Raw genomic sequence first — 26725 nt, forward strand, 5'->3', positions numbered from 1 at the left:
TCATGCAGCGATCTGGAATCCTCTGCCTGAAGAGGTGACAGAAGCAGATTCGATCGTAATTTTTGAAAGGAAGCTGTGTAAATACTTGAGAGGGGAAATATACAGGACTACAGGGAAAGAGCAAGGGAGTGGGACTAATTGGATAGAGCTATCAAAGGGCTGGCACAGGCACAATGGGTTATTGTTGGGCCTAGACTTGAGGCTGTGAAGGCTGAGTGGCAGACTCACACCCAGCTAGCAAGCATAAGCCCAGCTCAATATTGGACCCTGTTCAGTATTTCACCAGCAAGCCGCCAACGCCTGTCACCCATTCTTGGGTCGACCATCCAATGACCTTGCCCCTCCCTTCTCCAGCAATGACCTTCAAGCAAGTCCCAGCCCACCACCCCCGCCGCCCCTCAGCTGATGAATCAGTGCTCCTCCATGTTGAAAACCACTTGGAGGAAACACTGAGGGTGGAAAGGGCACATTATGTACCCTGGGTGGGATTGTCAATGTCCATCACCAAGAATAGATCAGTAGCACCACTACTGACTGAGCTGGCTGAGTTCTAAAGGACATAGCTGCTAGACTGGGTCTGCGGCAGGTGGTGGGGGAACTAACAAGAGGGAAAAACCTACTTGGCCTCATCCTCACCAACCTGCCTGCTGCAGATGCATTTGTCCCTGACAGTATTGATAGCAGTGACCACTGCACAGTCCTTGTGGAGGCAAAGTTCTGCCTTCATATTGAGGGCACTCTCCATTGTATGGTGTGGCACTACCACTGTGCTACATGGGATAGATTTTGAACATACAATTTGTATTTTTATTTCGAGATGTGTGCCTTGCATTCAGTAGTAATAAGACCACTGAGTCTTAGAGTTTTTTTACAAAACTAAATTAAACATTTATGATTAGAAGAAAAGATTTTTAGCACACACATTGGTCTACAGATTACTACTGTAATAACCCCTAAATCCCCTAACTAATCTAGCTCCCAGTTACACCTCCATGAAGGCAACAGTAAAACAAGATAGATTTCAACAGGTCCAGGCAAAGCACACAATACCCCGGACAGGGATATTCACAATGAGTTTCCTTAGCTTCGGTTCCTGTAGACAGCAGCTTGATGCGCAGAGGCTGGAGGCTTTTCACACTTGTTAGACCTTAGAATTCCTTTTCCCTTACACAAAAACCTCATCTCCTTTCTACATGACACGTTTCTCCCTTTTTAATGTAACTTTACTCTTTCCATCATATAAGTATTTCATAATACTCATATTATCAGTAAATGTGGGAAAATAAACACACTGTTTGACTTAGCTTCATACGGCTAGGCGTAACATTCCAACACCTCTTTGAAATTCAAACCACTCTGCTTTATCTAAAAATGCAAATGTTCTTCACACCTCACGTTCTAAAACTTCGTATTTAGCATTTCAAACATGGCTTCTCTTTTGATAACTCAATAGCTCCAGGCTAGCTCAATTAAAACCCCCACACACACAACCTCACACAGACAAACTAATCCAAACCCTGCCTTTATAATAAATCACAGTAATGTTATGACAATTATTATATTTCCATGACACAAGGCAGCAATTTATGGGGGAGGTGGTGGTGTTGTGGTAATGTCACTGGAATAGTAACCCGGAAGCCCATGCTGCTGTTCTGGGGGACAAGTGTCCAAATCCCACCATGGCAGCTAATGGAATTTAAATTCAATTCATAATCTGGAATTGAAAAGCTAGTCTCAGTAATGGTGGCCATTGCTGTAAAAGCCCATCTGGTTCACTAATGCCCTTTGGGGAAGGAAACCTGCTGTCCTTACCCGGTCTGGCCTACACGTGACTCCAGACCCATAGCAATGTGGTTGGCTCTTAACTCCAAGCTACTCGATTTAAGGGCAATTATGGATGGGCAACAAATGCTGGTCTTGTAAGAATACATTCATTGACTGGGTGCAGCATCAAGGAACCCTAGAAACACTGGAGTCAATAGGAATCAGGGTGAAAACACTCCAATGGTTGGAGTCCAAACTAGCCCAAAGCTAAATAGTGGTAGTTATTGGAGGTCAATCATCTCAGTCCTGGACATCACTGCAGGAGTTCCTCAGGGTAGTGTCCTCAGCCCAACCATCTTCAGCTGCTTCATCAATGACCTTCCCTCCATTATAAGGTCAGAAGTGGGGATGTTCGCTGATGATTGCACAATGTTCAGCACCATTCGCGACTCCTCAGATACTGAAGCAGTCCATGTCCAAATGCAGCAAGACCTGGACAATATTCAGGCTTGGGCTGACAAGCAGTAAGTAACATTCGCGCCACACCAGTGCCAGGCAATAACCATCTCCAACAAGAGAGACTCTAACCATCACCCCATCACGTTCAATGGCATTACCATCGCTGAATCCTCCACTATCAACATCCTGAATTGACCAGAAACTGAACTGGACTAGCCATATAAATACTGTGGCTACAAGAGCAGGTCAGAGGCTGCGAATCCTGCAGTGAGTAACTCAGCTCCTGACTCCCCAAAGCCTGTCCACCATCTACAAGGCTCAAGTCAGGAGTGTGATGGAATACTCCCCACTTGCCTGGATGAGTGCAGCTCCAACAACACTGAAGAAGCTCAGCACCACCCAGGGCAAAGCAGCCCGCTTGATTGGCAACCCACCCACTAACCTAAACAAATACTCCTTCCACCACCGACGCACAGTGGTAGCAGTGTCCATTATCGATAAGATGCATTACAGCAACTCACCAGGTCTCCTTAGTCAGCACCATCCAAACCCACAGCCTTTAGCACCTAGAAGGACAAGGGCAGCAGAGAGATGGGAACACCACCAACTGGAAGTTCCCCTCCAAGTCACTCACCATCCTGACTTGGAGCGATATCACCGTTCCTTCACAGCACTGTGGGTGTACCTACACCACATGGACTGCAGCAGCTCAAGAAAGTGATTCACAACCATCTTCTGAAGGGCAACTAGCAATGGGCGATAAATGCAGGTCCAGCCTTCGATGCCCATGTCCCACGAAAGAATGAAACAAAGTGGGACAGGGGTTGGAGAATGCGATGGGAGGGTGCGGAGGTCGTGAGGGGAGTAACCCCAACTCTAGCTCCACAGTCAGGGTTTTTATTTTTAATACCTACTTTAAAATGTGTACCTTTTGTTGACAGGTGCTGAGGCCACTGAAGAAAGCTGAGTGAGTTAGGCCAATTTCTGTCAGGGATCTAAAACAGGCCTTTGGCTCTTTATTTGCTTATTTAAAGGACAAAACACCAGCTTTACCTGTCCACCATGAACATGTTTTAGGAGACTGCCAGGCAGACCCAATATAAGCAACCACTAAGGTCGCCTGAAAAACCAGCCTCAGCCAACGGACAGAAAATGTCGGGTGATCCAGTGAATGCATTGTGTTCAGATCCCCTTCAGTGAAGGCTCCACTCCTGAAACGTTAACTCTGCTTTTCCCTCTCCAAGAATGCCAACTCACCTGCTGAGCGCTTCCTAGCTCTGCTTCAGATTTCCAGCATGTGGCATCTTTTGCATTTTACTTTCATCTCTCGCCCCGTGTGATCACGCGCCTCTTAGAAACCCGGTGGGTGCCTTTACCCATGAGATCGGGCAGCGGACAGACAAACCACTAGGTGGAGCCTCACACCACAGGGTAATGCCACCCGCCCTTGCACTGTTCATTAGCACTGTATTAAATATAAGAGAAAAAGAAAGAACTTGTGGTTACGTAGCACCCTTAGGGTTGCCAACTGTGATTAAATGCACCCCTGGAGGTTTCATCACATGACCTGCCCCCACGCTGCAGCCATTAGCCGGTCAGCACATCCATCCTTGTGATGCACCACCTCCCGACGCCAACTGGAAAGCAAAAAGACTTATTTACCAATTGGATGACACTTGACTGTCAGCCAAACAGCCCTTTGTTTTCCTAATTTTCAATATTTTTATAGAAATGTTCAAAGAAAGTGACAAAAAAAACCAATCTTTTTAAATGTCCCTATGATTTTTCCCCAGCACTGCACACAGCAGCGTCCTGGAGATTGATCTTCAGTTCCCAGAGGCTCCAGGCCAATCCTGGAGAGTTGGCAACTGTAATCACCTTTCATGACCTCAGGACATCCCAGAGCACTTTACAGATGATAGACTACTCTATTTCATTTGCTGTAAAGCCTGTTGGGACAACCTGAGGTTGCAAAAAGGTGCTATAAAAATACATTGCATTCATGTTGCCTTAAAATCAAATTGTTACATCTGAACTTGACCCAGCTCTCCCAGCAGACCTTGAAATCGTTTGTTTTTGATGATTTTGATCCAACATTGGCTCCCAGTCAATTTTAAAAGCCCCGCCTGTTGTAGGGTGTCGGACACCGTTCAGTAGGGCTTAATGAAGTTTTCGTAGTCCCAAGTAGGTTAACTGTATGTATTTATTAACTACAAGCACATATCTACAGTAAAGGGTTCAAGCTCAGAGCTGTCTCCGTGCTTGCTTGTGCACACAGCACTGTCCAACCCTCGATTGACTCCTAGATGCGGGTCATGTGTTCTTTCACATCACTGTGTGGGCAGTACTATACTCAATCTCACATTAACCCTATGTGTGCCAGAGACCTATACTACACCTCCCCCCACAAAGGCTTTATCCGATGTATTTCAAATAATTCTAGTTTACCCCATGTATTTACATCGTTATTACTACCCCATCTCCCCCCCTTCAACTCCCTGAGTTCATAGGTTCAGGCGTTCTGAAGGCCTTATAACCCTTCCTTATCTCATTCACACTAATGTCGGAGGAGTGTTAGGCTCTGTCGTTGTAGGTAAACTCTGTTGATTTGCAGGTTGTTCTGGCATCTGGGTACCTCATTTTCCACTCCTTGGTATTGACGCACTCTGTTGACCTGGCAGTTGTGGTGATAGGTGGTTGCTGTTCCAACCTGTGTCTTGCAGGGTGGGCGAACATCGTGCTCGTCTCCATGTCATTTTTATTTTCCTCTTCTCCCTTTTGTGGTGTGGGTCATCACGATGCCCTCTGTGATGGAAGATGGCCATTCCTGTTATGGGGATGTGGTTTTTTTTTAGTAAGCTCACTCTTGTGTTTGGCTGCGTGGTGCTGCTGTCGGCAATGGGTAGCTGCTATTTGGTTCCGGCATCATCTGCCGCACTGGCCATGCTGGCTGGGAGTTTGCTCTGTGGTTACTGTGTTGACAGTCATCGGAGTCGGAGGTGCAGGCTCTTCTGGTAGGGCACTGAGGAGTGCGGAGGAACAAAGGGATCTGGGAGTTCAGATACATAATTCCCTGAAAGTGGCGTCACAGGTAGACAAGGTTGTAAAGAAAGCTTTTGGCATACTGGCCTTCATAAATCAAAGTATTGAGTATAGGAGTTAGGATGTTATGATGAGGTTGGTGAGGCCAACTTTGGAGTATTGTGTGCAGTTCTGGTCGCCTAACTACAGGAAGGATATCAGTAAGATTGAGAGAGTGCAGAGAAGATTTACTAGGCTGTTGCCGGGTCTTAAGGAGTTGAGTTACAGGGAAAAATTAAACAGGTTAGGACTTTATTCCTTGGAGCGTAGAAGAATGAGGGGAGATTTGATAGAAGTTTACAAAATTGTGAGGGGTATAGACAGTAAATGCGAGTAGGCTCTTTCCACTTAGATTAGGAGAAATAAACACGAGAGGACATGGCTTTAGGGTGAAAGGGGAAAGGTTTAGGGGGAACATTAGGGGGAACTTCTTCACTCAGAGAGTGGTGAGAGTGTGGAACGAGCTACCATCTGACGTGGTAAGTGCGGGCTCACTCTTAAGTTTTAAGAATAAATTAGATAGATACATGGATGGGAGAGGTCTGGAGGGTTATGGACTAGGTGCAGGTCAATGGGACTAGTGGAATAATATTTCAGCACAGACTAGAAGGGCCGAATGGCCTGTTTTCTGTGCTGTAGTGTTCTATGGTTCTATGGTTGTTGGTGGCTCTCTTGTCCACCCTCCATTGGAGGCGTCGTGGTAACCATCTAAGTGGTTGGCTGGCCTGCCCAATGAGGGCTTTCTGGCTCCTGTAACAAAAATGGACAAACCTGCTCTGCAAAGAGAAAAGACAGTTCAGAGCAGAAGCCCCAGCCAGAATAATCTTTCTTGTTTGAACTCTCTGGAACTTGCAGTTCTGTACAATTTATGACAGTGGTTGTCTTGACATCTTCTGCCATTTCGAGGAGATTCAGGGCTATGCAGACATCGCTGTTCAAGAGAGAAAGACGCTTATAGATGGCGTACGTCAGCTCAAATATTTGTTTGCTGCCATACCTTAGTGATTCCAGAATCACGCCTATGACCGGAAGTCAGATTCCTCTGGGCTCCTAAAGTGGTGTCTGTTGTTTGTAGCCAGAGGACTCTCAGCCACATATAGGACCATAACACTGGGTCGTGTGTTTTTTTTTATTCATTTGTGAGGTGTGGGCATCGCTGGCTGGGCCAGCATTTATTGCTCATCCCTAATTGCCCTTGAGAAGGTGGTGGTGAGCTGCCTTTTTGAACCTCTGCAGTCCATGTGGTGTAGGTACACCCACAGTGCTGTTAGGAAGGGAGTTCCAGGATTTTGACCCAGCGACAGTGAAGGAACGGCGATATATTTCCAAGTCAGGATGGTGAGTGACTTGGAGGGGAACTTCCAGGTGGTGGTGTTCCCATCTATCTGCTGCCCTTGTCCTTCTTGATGGTGGTGGTCGTGGGTTTGGAAGGTGCTGTCTAAGGAGCCTTGGACTAGTCTGTGAGACAGCACTCCCAATTTTGGCGCTAGCCCCCAGATGTTGCCAAGGAGGGCTTTGCAGGGTTGACAGGGCTGAGATTGCCATTGCCTCGGTCAATGCTGGGTGGTCCATCTGGTTTCATTCCTTTAATTTAATTTCAAATTTAAAGTTTGTGAGTTGGCCATTAACCAAGATGTCCGCATTCCAAAACGGAAACCCAGGATCTTGGACCTCACCCAAAAAGCACGGCTGTATCTTTTTAATTCATTCATGGGGTGTGGGCGTCGCTGGCTAGGCCAGCATTTATTGCCCATTCCTAATTCCCCTTGTTCAGAGGGCACTTAAGAGTCAACCACTTTGCTGTGGGTCTGGAGTCACCTGTAGGCCAGACCAGGTAGGGACGGCAGATTTCCTTCCTTAAAGGGGCATTAGTGAACCAGATGGGTTTTTACAACAATCGACAATGGTTTCATGGTCATCATTAGACATTTAATTCCAGATTTTCATTGAATTCACATTTCATTTCAAACCTACCATGTGGGATTTGAACCTGGGTCCCCAGAGCATTGCCCTGGGTCTCTGGATTACTAGTCCTCTTGACCTTGACCTTGACCTCATGAATCATCTTTGACTCTTCTGTGCGTTTAGATGCTTTGGCCATGCACAGTTTGCCGAGTGCCCAATTCTGTTACATTGGGCTGAAATTGCAGAACGTTGACTTCACCTATGGGGGCTTTTTTCTCCACAGCGCTGTCATGGTCGCTCTACTGGTTGGACCAGGCATTGCTTCCCTTAGCCTGGAGTGTCCCTGTTTCTGTGCTGTTTAACTAACTGGACTATGGGGTTTCCTTTGTACCACGGTTTACTTTCTCCTCTTAAATTGGACCTGTGCTGCACACGGAGTTCAGACTGCCTAACAACCTGGATAGCTTTCTCGAGGGTTAGATCTTCCTTCGCTCGCAGCATGTCTGAGAGTGCGTCGTCCGCTACTCCTGCAACTATTCTATCCCTGATAAGTTCAGATTCTAGGTCTCCATATTTGCAGCCTTCAGCTATCCTATCTACTGGACACACTGATCAAACTTAACCCTTTTAGAATTTTGTTACTTCTTAGGTTAAAATAAACCTCAAATCATTTTAGTACTTCTTCAACTTTAGCAGATGATTTGTTGATTCCTTGTCCAGCAATAATGCCATCCGCCATATAGCCTTCCGAGTAAAGCAGTGTGTTAATTTGTTGAGCTTCTGTCTTTTTATTCAGGCCTGAGGCAATCATGTATCTAGGGAATCTTTTTCCCCAAAATCCCCAATTATGCGATTGACCTGGGCCTTTGGTAAATCCAAATTGATTTGGTAAAGTTGGATTTTTGATCCATGGTCAAAAATTTTAAAGTCTAGGTTCAGCTTTAAGAGGCTGTTAAAATTCAAGATGGCGCCGCCATTCTTTTGAAGACAAAGGGTTTACCCGGGCCTGCCAGCCGTGGCGGGCTCCCGCTGTAATAACACTCATGCTTAGCCATAGATACAGAGAAAATAGGAGCAGGAGTAGGCCATTCGGCCCTTCGAGCTTGCTCCGTCATCCATCATGATCATGGCTGATCGTCCAGTTCAATAGCCTGCTCCCGCTTTCTCTCCATATCCTTTGATCCCTTTCACCCCAAGAGCTATATCTAACTCCTTCTTGTAAACATACAATGTTTTGGCCTCAACTACTTTCTGTGGTAGCGAATTCCACACTCACCACTCTCTGGGTGAAGAAATTTCTCCTAATCTCAGTCCTAAATGGTCCACCCCATATCTTCAGACTGTGACCCCTGGTTCTGGACTCCCCCACCATCGTGAACATCCTTCCTGCATCTACCCTGTCTAGTCCTGTTAGAATGTTATAGGTTTCTATGAGATCCCCCCTCATTCTCATTCTTCTGAACTCCAGCGAATATAATCCTGATCTACTCAATCTCTCCTCATGTGTCAGTCCCGCCATCCCAGGGATCAGCCTGGTAAACCCTGAAAAGATTTTAACCAATGGCTGCTTGGATCGACTCACTGCAGGCTTCTCAGTTTCAGCGCTATGTTTTAGGGCCGCCAAAAGTGTTGAGGTGTTGAGTCTTTGCTGGTCTTTAAAGTTGATTCTTTATTCGCGATTCTTCTGAATTAATTCATATTCCTGTTCCTTCTTTCTCGGAGCAAGCACGGATGCCACGTGTTCAGGAGCCGGCTTGCGCATCCAGTTTCTCTGAAGGAGTTTTAAGCGACAAATTATTGACCAGTTACAAGTTTCTCAGGGCTTACTGTGTCCCGGGATTTAAACGTTTTAGCTTACCCCTGCTAGGGCTGCACCCTGGGAATTGAAGCTGGGCTTCCAATGGGATCCCATGGAGTCTTCTCTGCTGCCGTGAGGGATTTTAAAAATCTGCCTTCAGCTTCCAAGCCTTTCTTTGGAGCTTTTTCACTGGCAATTTTCCTCTGCGCATCTGCTTCACGAGCTTTTCTTCAGGTCAGAATGCTGCCTCGAATTTTTCTTTAGTATTGCAGGATTTAGCTTTTCTCTGCATTTTTTGCGAGCTTTCAGGTCTTTCCATTCGCTGCCACCATGTTGTAGGATGTTGGATGTAGTTCAGTCGGCCTTAATGAAGTCTTCATAGTCTTCAAGTAGGTTAATTGTATGTATTTATTAACTGCAAGAACTATGTAGGTATGTACAGTAAAGGGTTCAAACTAGGAGCTGTCTCCATGCTTGCTTGTACGCTTGGCTCTGTCAAACAGTAGACCGACCCCTTGGTGTGGGTCACATATTCTCCAATGTGACTGTGTGGATGGTACTGTACTCAGTCTCACGTTAGCCCTGTATGTGACAGATCCTTATACTACATCATCCTTCCTTTCAAACCCTCCATGGACTTGCCCCTCCCTATCTCTGTAATCTTCCACAGCCCCGCAATCCTCCGAGATACCAGCGCTCCCTCAAACCTGGCCCCTTGCGCATCCCCTAATTTAGCTGTTCCGCATTCGGGGCCCATGCTTTTGATTGCATAGGCCCTAAGCTCTGGATTTCACCTCTCCACCCCCCCCTGCATCCCTGACTTCCTAAAATGTCCCAGAAAACTTACCCGTTATCAAGTCTTTTGGTCACTGAAATCCAAATATCTCCTGATGCAGCTCTGTGTCAATTTTCTGTTTGATAATTGCTCCTGCGAAGTGCCTAGGAGTGCTTCGAACTGTGATATAGTTTATTGTTGTTGCCCGGTTTCTGAGGATATGTTGTTGATGGCGGAGAATGGCCTGTCGTTTGCATAGCTGGGGTGATTGTAGGCGTCGACCCCAACATTTTCCAATGGGTCCAGTCTGTGGGTAAGACACGCTCCCCGCTATTGGTGTAAACTTATAAAGCCTAGGGCAAGAGACTGTTAACAGATGAAATTAAATATGTGCAGCTCAGGAAGGCAAACATTGTTCGTACATTTAATTTGGAGAATATAGGCAGGGGAAAGGGTTAAAATACTATTTGTGAGCTGTTGATGTGGGAAAGTTTCAAACCTGAAAGAAGCATTTTTTTTTCACTTCATGGGATGCGAGTGTCACTGGCGAGGCCAGCATTCGGCTGCCCATCCCTGATTGCCCCCTGCCGAGTGGCTTGCTAGGCCATTGCGGAGGGCAGTTAAGAGCCAACCACATTGCTGTGGATCTGGAGTCACATAAGGACACCAGATTTTCTTCCCCAAAGGACATTAGTGAACCAGATGGGTTTTTACAACAGTCGATAATAGCTGTCATGATCGTCATTAATGAGACTAGCTTTACGTTCCCAGGTTTATTAATTGAATTTAAATGTCATAGTGGAATTTGAGCCCATGTCTCTGGAGCATTACTAGCGTCGTGGACATTACTTGCACAGCACCATCTCCCCCTTTATTATACATTTCATTAGCTCATAGTTCAGAGATCATTTCGTGAGGCGTTATTCAATTGTGGCAAAATATTCACTTTGAGCGGCTCCCCAGTAAACAGCTTCCTGTATGGGACTATTAATGAGTGAACTCCAGGCGTTGCAATGATCACATACAGACTTTTACAGCACTGGTGGATCTACTCAGCATTGAACATGTTTAAGTCAGGCTGTGCACTGTTTGGTAAGGGTAGAAATCTCGCTCCATGTAGCACACATCGAATCGTTCCGATACTAAGAGAGAGCTGTATTATCGGCCTGCCCCTTTAAGACTACAAGGCCAAACTGCTGTTAAGTCACACGCCTAAAGTTCACTTTGTGCATACTGTTTACATAACTCTGACTGTTCCATAAGGTCAGGAAACAGAAGGAATTATCTGAGTTTGCCTTGTTTTAATGTCTGGTCTTCGAACACGAGGGGCTGAGTTTTAGTTCTGGGACTGGGGCACCGGTGTCAGGTGCAGGGGGTCCCGTATCCTCACATCGCACCATCGCCTGGCACCCGAAGCGATTCCTGATGAGTTGGCTCATTTAGCAGGGCAAGGGGCACGCCATCACCATCCAATCAAAGGTTGCGTATGAGCTCCCGAAGCTGGAAGGCCAATAGGAAGCCCTGCCGCGCTGGGGGGGGCATCAGAGGCCCCACCCTCGGAGGTGGGAGCTGCCCAATTTCAATAAGAGAGAGAGTGAGGGTGAGGGTGAGGGTGAGGGTGAGGGTGAGGGTGCCCAAGATGAAGAGTCTCTTCGAAGACCTTTTGAAGAGGTGAGGTTCAAACTGGCCACGGGTGGGGCGGGGGGGGGTGGGCAGACGGTTATTGCGAACAGGGAGCCCTCTCGCAGCTGTGGCCATCTTAGGGTTTGCTGCCACAGGTGGAGTGTCAGAAACGGTAGGTGAAACCCTCAGTCTGCCGCCAGGAAGCATCTCCAATTATCAGCCGGGGGCTCAGCCTCAGCACGGGCCCCACCTGCCGAGCGGAAAATCCCAGTCGCCATCAGCAGTCGGGCCTTAATAGGCCCTGGCGCTGCCTGAGTGGCTGCCCGTCACTTGGGTTGGGCGCCCGTATCTCCACCTCACCCCTTCACTCCACCCCCACCCCATAACAGGCGTGTTCCAAAACAGCTCGGAGGCGTGCAAAAGCAGCGGCAGAAAAATCACAGGCCCTTCCGCCATCAGCCAGGCGGCCATTTAAAAATTCATCCCAAGGTAGCAATGGCTCAGGGGGGGAAGCATTCCTGCCTCGGAGTGAGACCGTCGCATTCGGGAACCTCACTCCAGATGGCCCCCGGGCGAGCGGAGACTGGCTCAGAATAATGGATTAGTGCCCCGAGGTGGGGGACTCGCATCCGGGGTGTATGGGTCGTCCCACCACTCCCCCCCACTCCTCCCCCACCACTCGTCCCCCACACCCCTCACCATGGTAACGGGCTCGGCGAGGCGCTACAGCTTTGGTTTCAGCTACCTAGCGAAAGAAACAGAGAGACTTGCATTTAGATAGCATCCTTCACCACCTCAGGGCAGCTAACGTCGTACCTTGGAAGTGTCGTCACCGTTGCAACGAAGGAAACACGGCAGCCAATTTGTAAAATTCACTGGGAGCTCCTGAGGATGTGAAAGGCTCTAGATAAATGCACTTGTTTTTTTAACGGGGGTGGGGGTGTGGAGATTGGGATTTTGGGCCGCTATGGTGGGGGTTTTAAGCTTTCAGGAGGGTTTGGGCATGAACTGGATCACCTTGGCCAGGAGGCCAACACTGCGGGTTCCGGAGACCCCCCCACCCCCCCCACTCTGACCCCATTGCGAGTGTCGACGAGGCAACCCTCCATCCGGGGGTTGGGCATGGGGCCGAATTGGGCAGCTCTTTCAAAAAGCTGTCACGGGCACGAGGGGCTGAATGGCCTCCTTCTCTGCTGTCAGGTTCTTATGACCAGCTATAAATGTAAGAGTTGTGCCCCAGAGGGCTCACTGGCGCTTAGCCTGCTTTGCAGTGAGGTCGTGGTGCAGCGTTTCACTGACAGAGTGATGGAGCTGTCAGCCGGGCAGTTAATGCATGAAAAACAGGAAAATCCTGGAGGAACTTTCCAAATCCCTTTTCCCCACGTGGGGAAGGGCAGCAGCCCAAGCACCTCACGCAGCCAAGGATTGTTGTTCGTATGAATGTTTTTGAAAGGACAAAAAAGAAAAAAAGAAAACCAAGGCAACAATGGAGTGATGGGCGCAGCGGGGAGTGAAGCAATAAATCCAAACAGGCGTCGCAGCCAAGATCGTTTCGCAACTGGCTTCCTGAGCCAGTTTCACATTCGTCCTGCTGTGTCAGCCAAGGCTCCTGCCTTCTGTGTACCTTCAGCTGAGAGGAGGGGGGGTGGGGGGGGGGGACTGCAGTGAAATTCAGGCGTCCTCACTTCCTTTGCATGAAACGTTCCCAATGCACGAAGCCTGATCCTCAGAGAGCACTTTGCTGCATGTGTGTCTGTGTGTGTGTGTGTGTGTGTTTCCAAAGCTTTAAGCTCCGGTTCGAGTGCTTTGGCTGCCTTCCGTTCACACAGTGAGGCAGGTAGTGGAAGAGTTTGTTGGACTCTTCCATAAGCTCACTGCAGGACCGTGACAAGTGATTTCCCCCTCCAGTGAAGCTGAGGCGATATCTGGACCTCTTTTTTTTTCCCTTTGTAAGAAGGGCCTGGCCGTGTTTACACAGAGAGAGAGAGAGAGAGGAGGAGGAGTCTGTGATGCTCGCAGACCAAGGTGAGAGCTGGTTGTGTTGTTGATGCCTGTGACAGTACATTTATAAATACTTCAGTGAGCGGACTAGGAAGGGAGTGATGATAGACAGGCACCTGTAGAAAGGGAAAAACTTTCATTCATCTAGCACCTTTCACTACCAAAGGACTTTTTTTCATTCATTGACAGGATGTAGACTTCGCTGGCTAGGCTAGCATTTATTGCCCATCCCTAATTGCCCAAAGCACTTTATTGCCAGTGAACCCTTTTGAACTGTAGTCATGTGTTGTAACATGTGGAAATGAAGCACACAGCAGTCTCCCACAAATAGCAATGTGATTATAACCAGATATCCTGTTTTTGTGATGCTGATTGAGACAATGGGGAGAACTCTCCTGCTCTTCTTTGAAACGGTGACCACAGGATCTTTTATGCCCACCCGAGAGGGCATACGGGGCCTCAGTTTAACATCTCATCCGAAAGACGGAGGTGGTTAATGGGATGATACACTCAGGGCTGGATTTTCGAGGAGTCGGAAAGACCATTGAAAATGGGGGGGGGGGGGGGGGCAGGACGCGGATACGGAGGTCCCACCCGCATTTCAACCGATCCAACATTCGCCAGCAGTGGGAAGTGGGTGGGCTGTGATCCATGCAGCAGATCTGAACTCAGCATTGCCCTTTGAACTTAGGTCTGATTTCAAGTAGATCCCATTTTGGCTGGCCCAAGACCTTAACCCGCAGAACAGGAGTTACGAATTGATAAAGCACACGTAAACAATCTTGAAGGGTGGATAAGGTCTGTTTAAGGGTCGTGATCTGAAATCCCCCACTCTTAAAAAATAAAAAGAAACTGGCTGAAGCCTGAGAGTTATAAAAAAAAACACACTGCTGGTTTGCTTTGATTGACGGGCCATCTGGTTTAGCTTAGACAAAGGCATTGTCATCTGTTCATGCAGTTTCAATGGAGGCCACAGAATCTCAGAATTGTTACAGAGCTGAAGGAGGCCATTCAGCCCATCGTGCCTGCACCAGCTCTCCGAATGGGCAATTCGCTTAGTGCCATTCTCCCACCTTCTCTCTGTATCCCCAACCACCCTTCCTTTTCAGATAAAAGTCCAACTACCTTTAGGATGTTTTGATTGAACCTGCCTCCACTATACTCTCAGGCAGCGCATTCCAGACCTTAACCACTCGCTGCCTGAAAATGTCTTTTCTCATATTAATTTTGCTTCTTTCGCCAATCATTTTTAAATCTGTCCCCTCTCGTTTGTGATGCTTTCACAAGTGGGAACAGTTTCTCCCTATCTACTCTGTCTAGACCCCTCATGATTTTGTACACGTCTATCAAGTCTCCTCTCGGCCTTCTTTTCTCCAAGGAAAACAGTCCTAACTTCTTCAATCTATCCTACACAACTGAAGTTTCTCATCCCTGGGACCATTCTTGAAAACCTCTTCTGTACTCTCTCCAATGCCTTCACATCTTTCCTAAAGTGCGACGCAGAGAACTGGATGCAATACTCCAGCTGAGGCCAAACTAGCACCTTGTACAAGTTCATTATAACCCCCTTGCTTTAGTACTCTATGCCATTATTAAGCCCAGGATACTGTTTGCACACTCCTAAGTTGCAAGGTGATCATATCTATTTCCCAAAGGCTATTATTCTGTCACTATGAAAGCTTGGCCGAGTTTCAAAAGCTACAATTATTTCAGCAGGGTGTTCTGAGTTCACAGTTTGATTAACAGTTATAAGAGGCTATAAAAGATTATTTGTCTTTGACGTGGGATCTGAATAGAAGTGTGTGTGTGTAAGGGACAGCTGTACGAGGTGGTAAGAAATTTGTTTTTTTTTCATCTCCATGTGGCTCCTGAGGTCTTCCCATGGTGGTTGCTGAGTGAGTGACTATGGAGGTGGCATGGCGGGGGGGATGAGGAAGCATGGGAAATGAGTTGGGATGGAGAGGCCATGGGGAGGTGCTGAGGTCTCTGAGGGGTGATGACTAGAGAGCCTAATAAGAGAGCTTCTAAAACAACTGGGACAAAGTCCAGAGAACCCAGGCCGGCTTTCTAAGCAGCCCGCCTCAGCGCTCCCCCACCCCTGTCATGGCCTAGGGTTTGCTTCAGGGGTCAACGGGCCTGGCCCTATCCCACCTCCCCAGAGCAGGCTCTCAGGATTGGAAGTGTTAAGAGTAGATGGGGAGTGGTGAAGAGAATTACACAACCCATGTGCCTCGTGTTATGAAGTCACAATTTCCATATAAATGTAACTGCAATTTTCCCTGTACGTAGCCGTATAAAGCTACACAATCAAATCTTGCCTTAAGGTTGTTGATTTAGGTTTGTGCTATGCTACACGACCTTTGACACGGAGTGTTGAAATCATGAGGATTCTGATTCAAAGCTGTCAAGCTGGAACATGAAAATGTTAAATGAGCATTAACTGGGAAATGGTCATGACCCCAGAGATTGTTCAGCATCAGTCATCAAGGCAGCTCCCTCGCAGCCTTAAGCTCAGTGAGCCTCTCTTGACACCAGCCACCTTCACTGTTTTAACTAAAACATATTTTAACAAAGCAACATGATTGGACTATATTCTCTTTTTTTGAGCATATTCAATGCTGAAGTTGATGCGTTTTTTTTGGACTCAAAGGGAATCGAAGAATATGGAGACCAGGCAGAAAAATGGAATTGAGGTTGAAGGTCAGCCCATGATCCTACTAAATGCTGAAGCAAGTTTGATGAATATGGCCTACTCCTGTTCCTAATTCTTTGTTCAAACAGCCCCACAGGGTCATGGGCAACCCTGGCTTGTGGACCGTACAAAATGGAGAAGGTTCAATTGGGAAGGCACTGAATGCATCGAGAGACTTTGCCGGGAATGCGCAGAGGCAAAGTGGAGGTATCAGAGGGAGCACACAACCTCCAAAACAACCCATCTACCCAACCCTTCAAGCATGACCTGCCCTGCACATGCGACAGAGTCTGCAGATTGCACACTGTCAGCCACCTCCAAACCCATCGAACTGGAGTGGAAGCAAGTCATCCTCAATCCCAGGGGACTACCTGAGAAAAGAAGAAGAAGCTCCTTTCAGGCATTCCTTAAAGCCTCCCGTTGTGAACAAGCTTTTGGCTGCCTATTGGATGTGTTTTTACTTGGCTCAGTGACAAATTTTGTTTGACAGATCTCCCGTGAAGCACCAAGAGACAGTTTTACTACGTTGAAGGTGTTATATAAATGCAAGCTTTTGTTGTTACGAGAACACCCTGGCCTGTTTAACTCTCCCTCCCACGTTCCAGCAGTGCCAGGGCTTTAAACTCAGGCAAATGGGTCGAATTATCAGTTTATCAGGGCGGGTTCTGAATTGCCATCCCCTCTGCAGGTAGGCAAAAACTGACCTGAGTCCTGTCGTAGCACTTCACCGGCTGTTTCTTTGCCACACTGGGTAGAACGAGCGAGTCTCTTTGGCACGATTGACGGCCATTATGAACGATGGCAGGCGGTACCCATATCTTGCTGGCAGTGGCTCTTAGTGAGATTAGTCCTGGAGTTGCCTCTCCATGGCTCTGGGGAGGTGGAGTGGAGTGAAACTATCATAATCTGTAGATCAAAAGAAGGTGATCAACATTCTCGATGAGTCAATCTTACAACGCAACAGTCTACAAATCAGGACACCTGTTGTGATTTACAGGCCCTTAAATGCCTCCTTTGTAGAAAATCTTAGCGTGCTCTCTTGCCTATTACCGTCTTTAAACCTGTAATCTCTTATCACCTGCAGGCTAAGGAGAGAGGGATTAGTCGGTAAAACAGGTGGTGTGGGGGAATGTGGAACAATAAGACTTCTTTAATACTGTTGCTGACTTGTTTTTTTTGAATAGTGGAGCCACACGCCCTTTTGGAAATGAGTCCTCTTCTTAAAAGATTTTGTCTGTCCCTGATTTGTAATAAGAGGAGTAAAACCCTCACCCCTCACCTCCCCACCGCAGTAGAGAATGGGTTTGATACCTGAACTACATCAGAGCAGGAAATCATCTGGCAAGAAAGGAAGATACCCGCCCTGGAATCTAGAGAATCTTTGATCATGAGAAATGAGACGTACAATGGTGCTGAGAACGAGCATCGGGTGGACTGGCTGAGGTGAATAGCGTAGATACAATTTGCCGTCATCGCCGGCTCTCTCTCAACTCGAGAATGATGTCTACTCAGGGCTGTGAGTTGCTGCCGTGGGTCTTCGTGCGACTGAAGAGGCCAATTCTCAACCCACAGGTCTGTGAGCACATTGGGCAGAATGTCCCACGTGGTAGTGGGATCTGGAGCGCAGGATTTTCCTCCTTTTCTTCCCTTCTCTGTCACCGCTTTGCCTCATCATGAAAAAGTTGTGACTCAAAGTGTGATGCAGCTAGACGGACAAGTCACCATTTTGAACTATTGGTTGTGAGCTCCTCCCAGTCATTGATGTCAAAGCTGCTGTGCTTCAAAGAGAGCTTCAGAGAGCCTTAGAAGCATTTTCTTTGTCCTTCCCACAATACTGGTCATTTGAGAGTTGAGAAAACAGGACCTGGCTTTTCAGCCGTCCGAACACAGTGTCCAGCCCATTGTAGTTTGCATTTTGCTGGAATGAATGCAGCGCTGGCTTTAAGATGGGCACGTGCATGTGTTTGACAGTCCTCCCATTGAACCTGGAGGATGTGGTAGAGGCGTTGCCGATTGAATTTCTCTAGTGCTGCTGTGTCGCTGATACACAGTCCAGGTCTCACTGCAGTCCAGGAGTGTGGTGACAACCAACTGCTCTGTACACTGGGACTTTTGTTGACTTTGGAGGTCTTTGTTGTTAAACACTCGTTGCCGTGGTTTGTAGAAGGCTGAGCTGATCCGGTGTTGGATCCCCTCGTCAATGGTGGTCTCTTGAGAGGTGGCTGCTAAGGTGTGGGAAGTGCTCAACATATTCCAGAGTCTCTCCTTCAACAGATATGGGAGGTGGAATATTTGGCTCACCAGTTGTGGGTTGATATATGAGTTTTGCTTTGTCAACATTGAAAGGACAGGACGAGTTCCTTGTGCACAGAATCGAAGGCATCAAGAGGGCTTTGCAAATCCGGGGCAGAGTGGGCAGCAACATTGGATTCATATGCAAACTGCAGATCATGTATTTCTATTACGATCAGTTTAGTTCTCACACAGAGGCAACTGAAGTTAAAGAGTGGTATTTAATACTGACACCAGAGGGCAGTTGATCTTTGAGGTGAATAGCCACTGTCAGGTAGATTGTAAATAGTATGGGGGCTATCGCACAGCCTCATTTGACACTGGTTTCAGACTTTGAGGGCGTCTGTTTCAGATCTTCCACTCAAGGCAGTAGCAGTCATATCGTCATGGAGCAATTGCAGGATTGTGATGAAGCTTCCTGGACAATCAAATCTATGGAGCACAATCCACAGAGCCTCATGATTTACTAAGTCAGATGCTTTGACCAGGTCGACGAATGCAATCAAGATTTCCCCGTGCTGTTCTTGACATTTTCCTTGGATAAAATTAGATACAACTGAGAGTGCGCTAGGTAGACAAATGAGGGAGAAAAGAATAGAAGATTATCCTGACATGGTTGGATGAAGAGGGGTGGCAGGAGGCTCCTCTGGAACATAAATGGCATTTATTTCAAGAGGACTAGAATATAAAAGCAGGGACGTGCTGCTGAGGCTTTCTAAGGCTCTGGTCAGACCACATTTAGAATATTGTGAGCAATTTTGGGCCCCGTATCTCAGGAAGGATGTGCTGGCCCTGGAGATGGTCCAGAGGAGGTTCACAAGAACGATCCCAGGAATGAAAGGCTTAACATATGAGGAACGTTTGAGGACTCTGGGTCTATACTCGATGGAGTTTAGAGGATGAGGGGGGACCTGATTGAAACTTACAGAATACTGAAAGGCCTGGATAGAGTGGACGTGGGGAAGATGTTTCCATTAGTAGGAGAGACTAGGACCCAAGGGCACAGCCTCAGAGTAAAGGGAAGACCTTTTAGAACAGAGATGAGGAGAAACTTCTTTAGCCAGAGAGTGGTGAATCTATGGAATTGATTGCCACAGAAGGCTGTGGAGGCCAGGTCATTGAGTGTATTTAAGACCGAGATAGATAGGTTCTTGATTGGTAAGGGGATCAAAGGTTGCGGGGAGAAGGTAGGAGAGTGGGGTTGAGAAACTTATCAGTCATGACTGAATGGCGGAGCGGACTCGATGGGCCGAATGGCCTAATTTCTGCTCCTATGTCTTATGGTCTTATGGTCTAAACATCTGCACCGACCGGTCAGGTCAAATGTCCTATTTCAGTGCTGTAAATTTAATACACAGCATATGTGTGTCGGCATTCGAGGAGAAAGGACAGGCAGGTGCACAGACTTCATTGTACAACAACAACTTATACCTGTATAGTGCCTTTAGCATAACAAAACATCCCAAGACGCTTCACAGGAACAGTATGAGACAAAGTATGACACTGAGCCATGTAAGGAGATAGTAGGTCAGGTGAACAAAAACTTGGTCAAAGAGGTAGGCTTTAAGAAGTGCCTTAAAGAAGGAAAGCGGGGTAGAGAGGTGGAAAGGGGTGGGGAGGGAATGCCAGAGCTTGGGGCCCAGTCACCTGAAGGCACGGCCACCAATGGTGCAGTGATTACAACTGGGGCTGCACAAGAGGCCAGAATTAGAGGAGCACAGATATCTCAGAGGTGTGTGGGGCTGGAGGAGATTTCAGAGATAGGGTGGGGCTAGGCCATGAAGGGATTTGAAAAAGAGGATGAGAATTTTAAAATCAAGACGTTGCCAAACTGGGAGCCAATGTAGTTCAGCCAGCACAGGGGTGCTAGGGGAACAGGGTTTGGTGTGAGTTAAGACATGGGCAGCAGTTTTGGATGACCTCAAGTTAAAAAGAGGGTAGCATGTGGGAGACAGAGAGGAGTGCTTTGGAATATTCGTCTTTAGGTAACAAAGGTGTGCATGAGAGTTGCAGCAGCAGCTGAGCTGAGACGGGGCAATGTTACTGAGGTGGAAATAGGCAGCCTTAGTGACAATACAAATAAGTCTTCAGATGCTCATCCCAGGGTCAAATATGACACCAAGTTTGCGAACAGATGGACTTAATCTCAAACTATTTCCGGGAGAGGTAGACCTCTCACAGGAGGGAGTAGAGGAGCTCATTGTTACCCATCCCCTCCAATTCACACACTGACTTGGCCGAATACTGGGGCATTTTTCAACTGTGCCCGGCCAGATAGGAGAGAGGGCTAAAACTTGTAAAAATGGAAAACCCTATCCCGACTTGGTTCCAAACTGATCGCTGCCAGTTTGAAAGGTTGTGGAGAGAAGTGAAGGGCAACTAACCTGCTCTCTAGAGGCCAATACCGCTCCCTCTGCGTACATATCAGAACCATTCTTTCACGATGATCAGGTCCAAATCCTGGAACTCCCTTCCTAATAGCACGGTGGGTGTACCTACACCACATGGACTGCAGAATTCAAGAAGGCAGCTCACCACCACCTTCTCAAGGGAAACCAGGAATGGGCAATAAATGCTGGCCCAGCCAGTGACACAACCCCTGAATGAATAATGTCATAAATGTTGTCAAAGGTTTTCGTCTTACACTCATCAGGACAAACACAAGAATGCCAAATTTCAAACAATCACAACAATTTATACTACAGGGGAAAAGGGTGCTGATTGGTCAGTAAGTCTGATTGGCCGAGGCATTGCCATGGAGAAAGCAATGGGGAACTATAGGCCCCCCAAGCTCCCAGCTAATTCAAAAAAGGTGCAAGGCTTGAACACATTCCTTGGAGGACAGTCAAGGAGGAGTGGGGTAGTCAGGGGTTTGGAGAGTAGTTGGGCGATCCTGTGGATGTTCTGGGAGCCCCGTGTGGGCTCTGGGAAGTAGCTCGGGGGGTGGGGAGGGCAGCCATGAGTGGAAGGGGGTAGTCTGGGTGGGGGGGGGGGAATGGTGCAGAAGGTAGTGGGGGAGGGGTGGGTGTGTAGTCAGGGAGGTGGGGAGGGCAGCCACGGGGGAGAGGTGAGGAGGGTAGTGGAGGAGGGGGTAGTCGGGAGGGGTGAGTGCATAGTCAGGGGGGGTGGGGAGCACAGTTGAGGGATAGTCAGGGTGTCGGAAGGGCAGCCAGGGGGTGGGGAGGGTAGCCAGGGGATTCCGTGAGGGTCAGGGGTATAGTCGGCAGGTCCCATGGGGGGCCGGGAAGGGTGGGGTCAGTACAATAGTTACCCAGAAGTTAGAAGTGGTTACCCAACGGAAGCTTGACCTTTTCGGGCAATGGCCGTGCAATCCTTATGGAAGACCTCCGGTGGGGTGGTGCGGGGGTGCCCCAGTGCATCTTTCAGATACCCCAGGTATGATGCCCCGGGGAACAGAAGTTATGGGCCAATGTTTTTTTATGTATTTCAAAACCTGTCAATGAAAGAATCCCAGGGACAGGTGACTGTCCCTTGTTTCTCCACTTGGGCCTGGGGTAACCCCGTGGTCCACACACCCCTCTGAAAGGCTGTGGACCAAGTCTACTTGCCAACGGGGACTGAGCTGACTAAAACTGCGAGGTGGAGGTTTAATCTTTCCACCCCCACCGGTAAGGGCGGGAGAGCTGCATGCCGGCTGACTGCTCGCACCGGCAAGAATTCCCAGAAACGGGAAGGGGAGCAGGGGGATCTGAAATCGGTTCCGGCCTGCCATTTCCAAAGGGCTCCCAGATCACCCCGACTCGGCGAAAATCTGGGCCCATGTCATAAGACCATCAGGAATATGGCCGGCCAAAGTTGGCAACTCTGGTTGAGCTGGTCTGGAAAAAGAAAGTGGGAGGGCAAATGGCGAGCAAACTTTCCACTTCCCATCCCAAAAGGCAACAAGATAAAAATTAAGTTTGTCATGAGCTGGAGAACATGTCCCTTCCTCTTCAGTCTCTTCAAAATTTAACCTCCTACACTAGGCCACAGCTTGGGTTGCCGACTATGGTTGAACGTAACTTCCTGGAGATTTTATCGCATGATCTTTTACCTCTGATTGCCCTTCCCCCACACCCTCACTGTTGGGTTGCCTACATGGCCCATTCCTCACGGCCTGGTTGCCCAAACCAATTCGATGATCCTTGACTCTCAGTCCAACAGTTGATTTTCTTTTAACTCCAATTATATTCATGAACAAAAGCGTTCAATGAAAATGAAGGAGAAGCACACAATCCCCTCAATGAATTTTCCCCCCAGGCTTTGTTCACAGCAGGGATTAGCCTTCGGTTAATCTTTTTGAGATTAATCTTCAATTCCTGGAAATACCGGGACAATTCTGGAGGGTTGGCAACCCTCGCAGTGAGCAGAAAGTCTGAAATTCCTCTGTTGATTTAAAAACTAGACGATGCCTGCTTCTTCTGTCCAATTAATGAGTGACTGATGGATTTGCAGGAACACACAGCCTTGAACCGTGTGATTCCTGAGAATGCAGTTCTGTCAGCGACTGGCTAATTGCACAGAGTGGCGGGCAGGACTTCTCCTGGTTTTCATCAGAAGAGGAATTTCAATCCCCTCCGATGCCTTCAATAGAAAGACACATAAAACAGTGACGGCTTTCCTTAATTATAATGCGCTTGTCAAGGTGAGGGGCGCCAGTAAAGCTGAATAGGTAAATAAGACACTTGGCATTACAACACTACCATCCAAATAATATGTTTCTATGCCAATATTCTTCTGAGTTTGGAACCATAGAATTGTAAGCATGGAAAGTGGCCATTTGGCCCATTGTGCCTGTACTGGATCTTTGAACAAGCAGCTTAATTAGCCCCAGCCACCTACCTTTTCCTCGTAGCCCTGCGATTCACTCCTTTTCAAGTATTTATCCAATTCCACTTTGAAAGTTACAATTGAATCTCCTTCTTCCACCCTTTCAGGCAGCGCTTTCCAGATCATAATACCTCTGTGGCAAGCTTCCATCCTGTGAGACGATGGATTGCGCCTTGGTGGTCAACTCTGTGTTGAGCATCGCCTGGTGTGTCTCAGGAGCCCCACTCTGGCATGGCAGCCTCTGCCACCTTTGCAGCAGAGGAAGACAGTGGGCTGAGAAGTTGCACAATTCACTGCCCCTGTTTTCTCTGGGCCCTCCTCTCGACCCAGTAGAGCCTTTCATTTCTTCTTACCTCTTCCAATGCCACTCAAAACAGTCAGGCTCCAGAGGTCAGGGCCGTTAGCGACTGTCTCCAAGTTGTCAGTGCCAATGTCCGCTATCTTCATATCTCACTTGTAGGTGTCCTCGTAGCGGAGGCATTGGTGCCCAGGAGGTCGTGACCCAGTGGCCAATTCACTGTACAGAAGATCTTTGGCTATATGGATGAACGCAGCCAAGCCAGCACAGATGTCGTTGACTTAGCAACGAGTGTGTGCTGGTGGAATTAGCACACTCCAGGACCTCTGAGTTGGCAACATAACAACTCACTGCATAAAAACTACCGGAACCAGGGCTGACTACAATATTACTCTTTCCTTGTGAACTATTTTACACGCGATTGGTGAAGAAAACACGCAAAGAAATTCAATCGGAAAAAAGGCATCTAAAGGAGCGTATTGTTGTAGGTGCCCTGTTCCGATCCTGAAAGATGCTTACCTATTGACAAGGGCACGGCATTTTTTGGTAGTTCATAGAAACTTTACTGGTGGCCTTTATGTCGGAATCCTTGCCATGTGAGGATTCCCAAATCCAATGAGGATTTGGTTTTGTGGAATGAGACAGTTAGCCTACACAGGAAAAATATTACCACTGGAATAATGGCTAATCTCTGCTCTTATTAATTAAAAAGAAACAGTGGGGAGAGAAACCGAGTTAAGGTTTCGAGCTGAATATGACTCTTCAGAACTCTCCAGTCTGGCTGGTTTGGGCATTTTCAGTGACCTCCTTAAAAGGGTAAACCCGGGGTGATCTGAATCATAGACCAAAAGAAATGAAATACTTGCATTTATAAGGCACCTTTCACAAAGTCAGGACTTGCTAAAGCACTTCGCAGCCTCGGGAGTACTTTCTGAAATGTAGCCACTGTTGTAAAATGGGGAAATGCAGCAGCCAATTTGTGCTCAGCAAGATCCCACAAACATGGGTGAGTGGGCAAAAAATTTTTGCAGATGGAGAACAATATGGGAAAATGTGAACTTGTCCACTTTGGCAGGAAGAATAAAAAAGCAGCACATTATTTAAATAGAGAGAGATTGCAAAACTTAGGGGCATCTTGGTGTCCTAGACCATAAGACCATAAGACATAGGAGCAGAAATTAGGCCATTCGGCCCATCGAGTCTGCTCCGCCATTCAATCATGGCTGATAAGTTTCTCAACCCCATTCTCCCGCCTTCTCCCCATAACCTTTGATCCCCTTACCAATCAAGAACCTATCTATCTCCATCTTAAATACACTCAATGACCTGTCCTCCACAGCCTTCTGTGGCAATGAATTCCATAGATTCACCACTCTCTGGCTAAAGAAGTTTCTCCTCACCTCTGTTCTAATAGGTCTTCCTGGTACATGATTAACAAAAAGTTAGTACTCAGGTGCAGCAAGAGATCAGGAAGGCAAATGGAATGTTGGCGTTTATTGCAAGAGGAATGGAATATATAAGTACAGAGCCTTGGTGCGACCACATCTGGAATACTGTGCCCAGTTTTGGCCTCCTTATTTGAAAAAGGATATAATTGTGTTAGAAACATTTCGGAGAAGGCTCGCTTGACTCATCCCTGGGATGAAGGGCTTATCCTATGAAGAAAGGTTGAACAGGTTGGACCCATACCCATTGGAGTTTAGAAGAATGAGAGGTGATCGTATTGAAACATATCAAGATCCTGAGGGGACTTAATTGGGGTGGATAGCAGGAGGATGTTTTCTCTTGTGGGGAAGACTAGAACTCGGGAACACAGTTTAAAAATAAAGGGTCTCCCTTTAAGACAGAAATGGGAAGAAACATTTTCCCTTAGAGGGCTGTTAGTCTGTGAAATTCTCTTCCCCAGGAAGCAATGGGGCCTGGGTCATTGAATTTATTTAAGGCTCAGTTAGACAGATTTTTGATAGACAAAGGAGCCAAGGGATATGGGGGCAGACAGAAAAGTGATCTTATCGAATGGCGGAGCAGGCTCAAGGGGCTGAGTGGCCTACTCCTGCTCCTAAGTCCTATGTTTCTACAAACAGCAATGAGATAAATGACCAGATAATTTACTTAAGCAATGTTGATTGAGGAGATAACTCTTGGCCAGGCCACCAGAGCTAAATCCCCTGCTCTCCTTCGAAACAGTGTCAGGGGATCTTTCACATCTATCTGAGAGGGCAAGTAGGTGGGACCTCGTTTTCACATCTCATCTGAAAGATGGCATCCCCCACAATGCTGCACTCCCTCAATGCTGCACTGGGATTGCCAAACTCGCTTATGTGCTCAACACTCCAGAGTAGAAGAGCAGCCAGTCTTGACGCCTCGCTTTACCACAAATGGCTATTAAGTCAGAGACTTTAAGAATTGGATATGTATTTAAAAAGGGAAAATATAAAACAAAATCCAGGGAAATGGGATTTGTGTTGGTAGTTCTAATTAACGATCTAGCACTAGTGATGGGCTGAACGGCCTGAGCTGTGATTTGTATGACTTTATGGTTGACTGGACTTGGCGGGGCTGATCTAACTTTTCGGGGAGGGCTCATTCCTTCCTGCTTCACTTCCATTCCAAAGGTAAGGTGGGTTCTAATGGATTAGCAGTAAGAACAGAATTTAGCTAGCAGGCCTGCAGTAATAACTCTGTACACACTGGCAGGGCGCTAAACCTTAGCTCTCAATAACCCGGGTCTAACTTCTCTGAATTTAGGCAAGTGGGCTGAGAGCTCACAATCTACATCGGGTAGGAGAAAACTCTGTCCGTGGAATCCTCTCTAGTCTAGGGTTGGGTTTCAGAATGCACTCAGCAAAGGAGCAAATCAAACCCTCCCATGAAAAAAATGTGGAATATTAACATTAAACCCTGTCAATAGCTCCTAGCTTGAACCCATTAGGCTCATTGTCAACTATTTAGAATTGCTCTATAGTGCACTTTGCTACATCTATTATCTAATCACCACTTCCATCCTATACTGTAACTGCGATGGGAGTCCACCACGTTCCTTTTAATTACCATCCAGATCTTTTGAAGAACCCGCCCCGGCTTAAGTTGCCTTTAGTTACTGTTCAACCCTCATTATCTTAAAGAAAATGTGTGTGTGTTGTTAATATGCAGAAGGGTGTGGCTGACAGTGGAGAATATCAAAGACCGCTGTCAAATTAAGAAGAG

The 26725-nt window shown here is 47.4% G+C and overlaps 1 protein-coding gene across 2 annotated transcripts in view; it reads left to right on the forward strand.

The window, feature by feature from the left end:
* Nucleotides 1–26725, forward strand: part of palld (palladin, cytoskeletal associated protein) — a 436835-nt gene that overhangs the window by 155348 nt on the left and 254762 nt on the right. The window contains exon 1 of one of the 2 annotated variants that reach the window (XM_078561267.1): nt 13149–13430. The exons of the other annotated variant lie outside the window; for it this stretch is intronic. The gene's annotated coding sequence lies outside the window, so the exon portion shown is untranslated. Of the gene's footprint in view, nt 1–13148; nt 13431–26725 lie in introns of those variants that run through there. 2 annotated transcript variants of the gene reach the window in all.

Source organism: Cetorhinus maximus, chromosome 2, assembly GCF_964194155.1.
Source record: "Cetorhinus maximus chromosome 2, sCetMax3.hap1.1, whole genome shotgun sequence".
In the NCBI taxonomy this organism is placed as follows: Eukaryota; Metazoa; Chordata; class Chondrichthyes; order Lamniformes; family Cetorhinidae; genus Cetorhinus; species Cetorhinus maximus.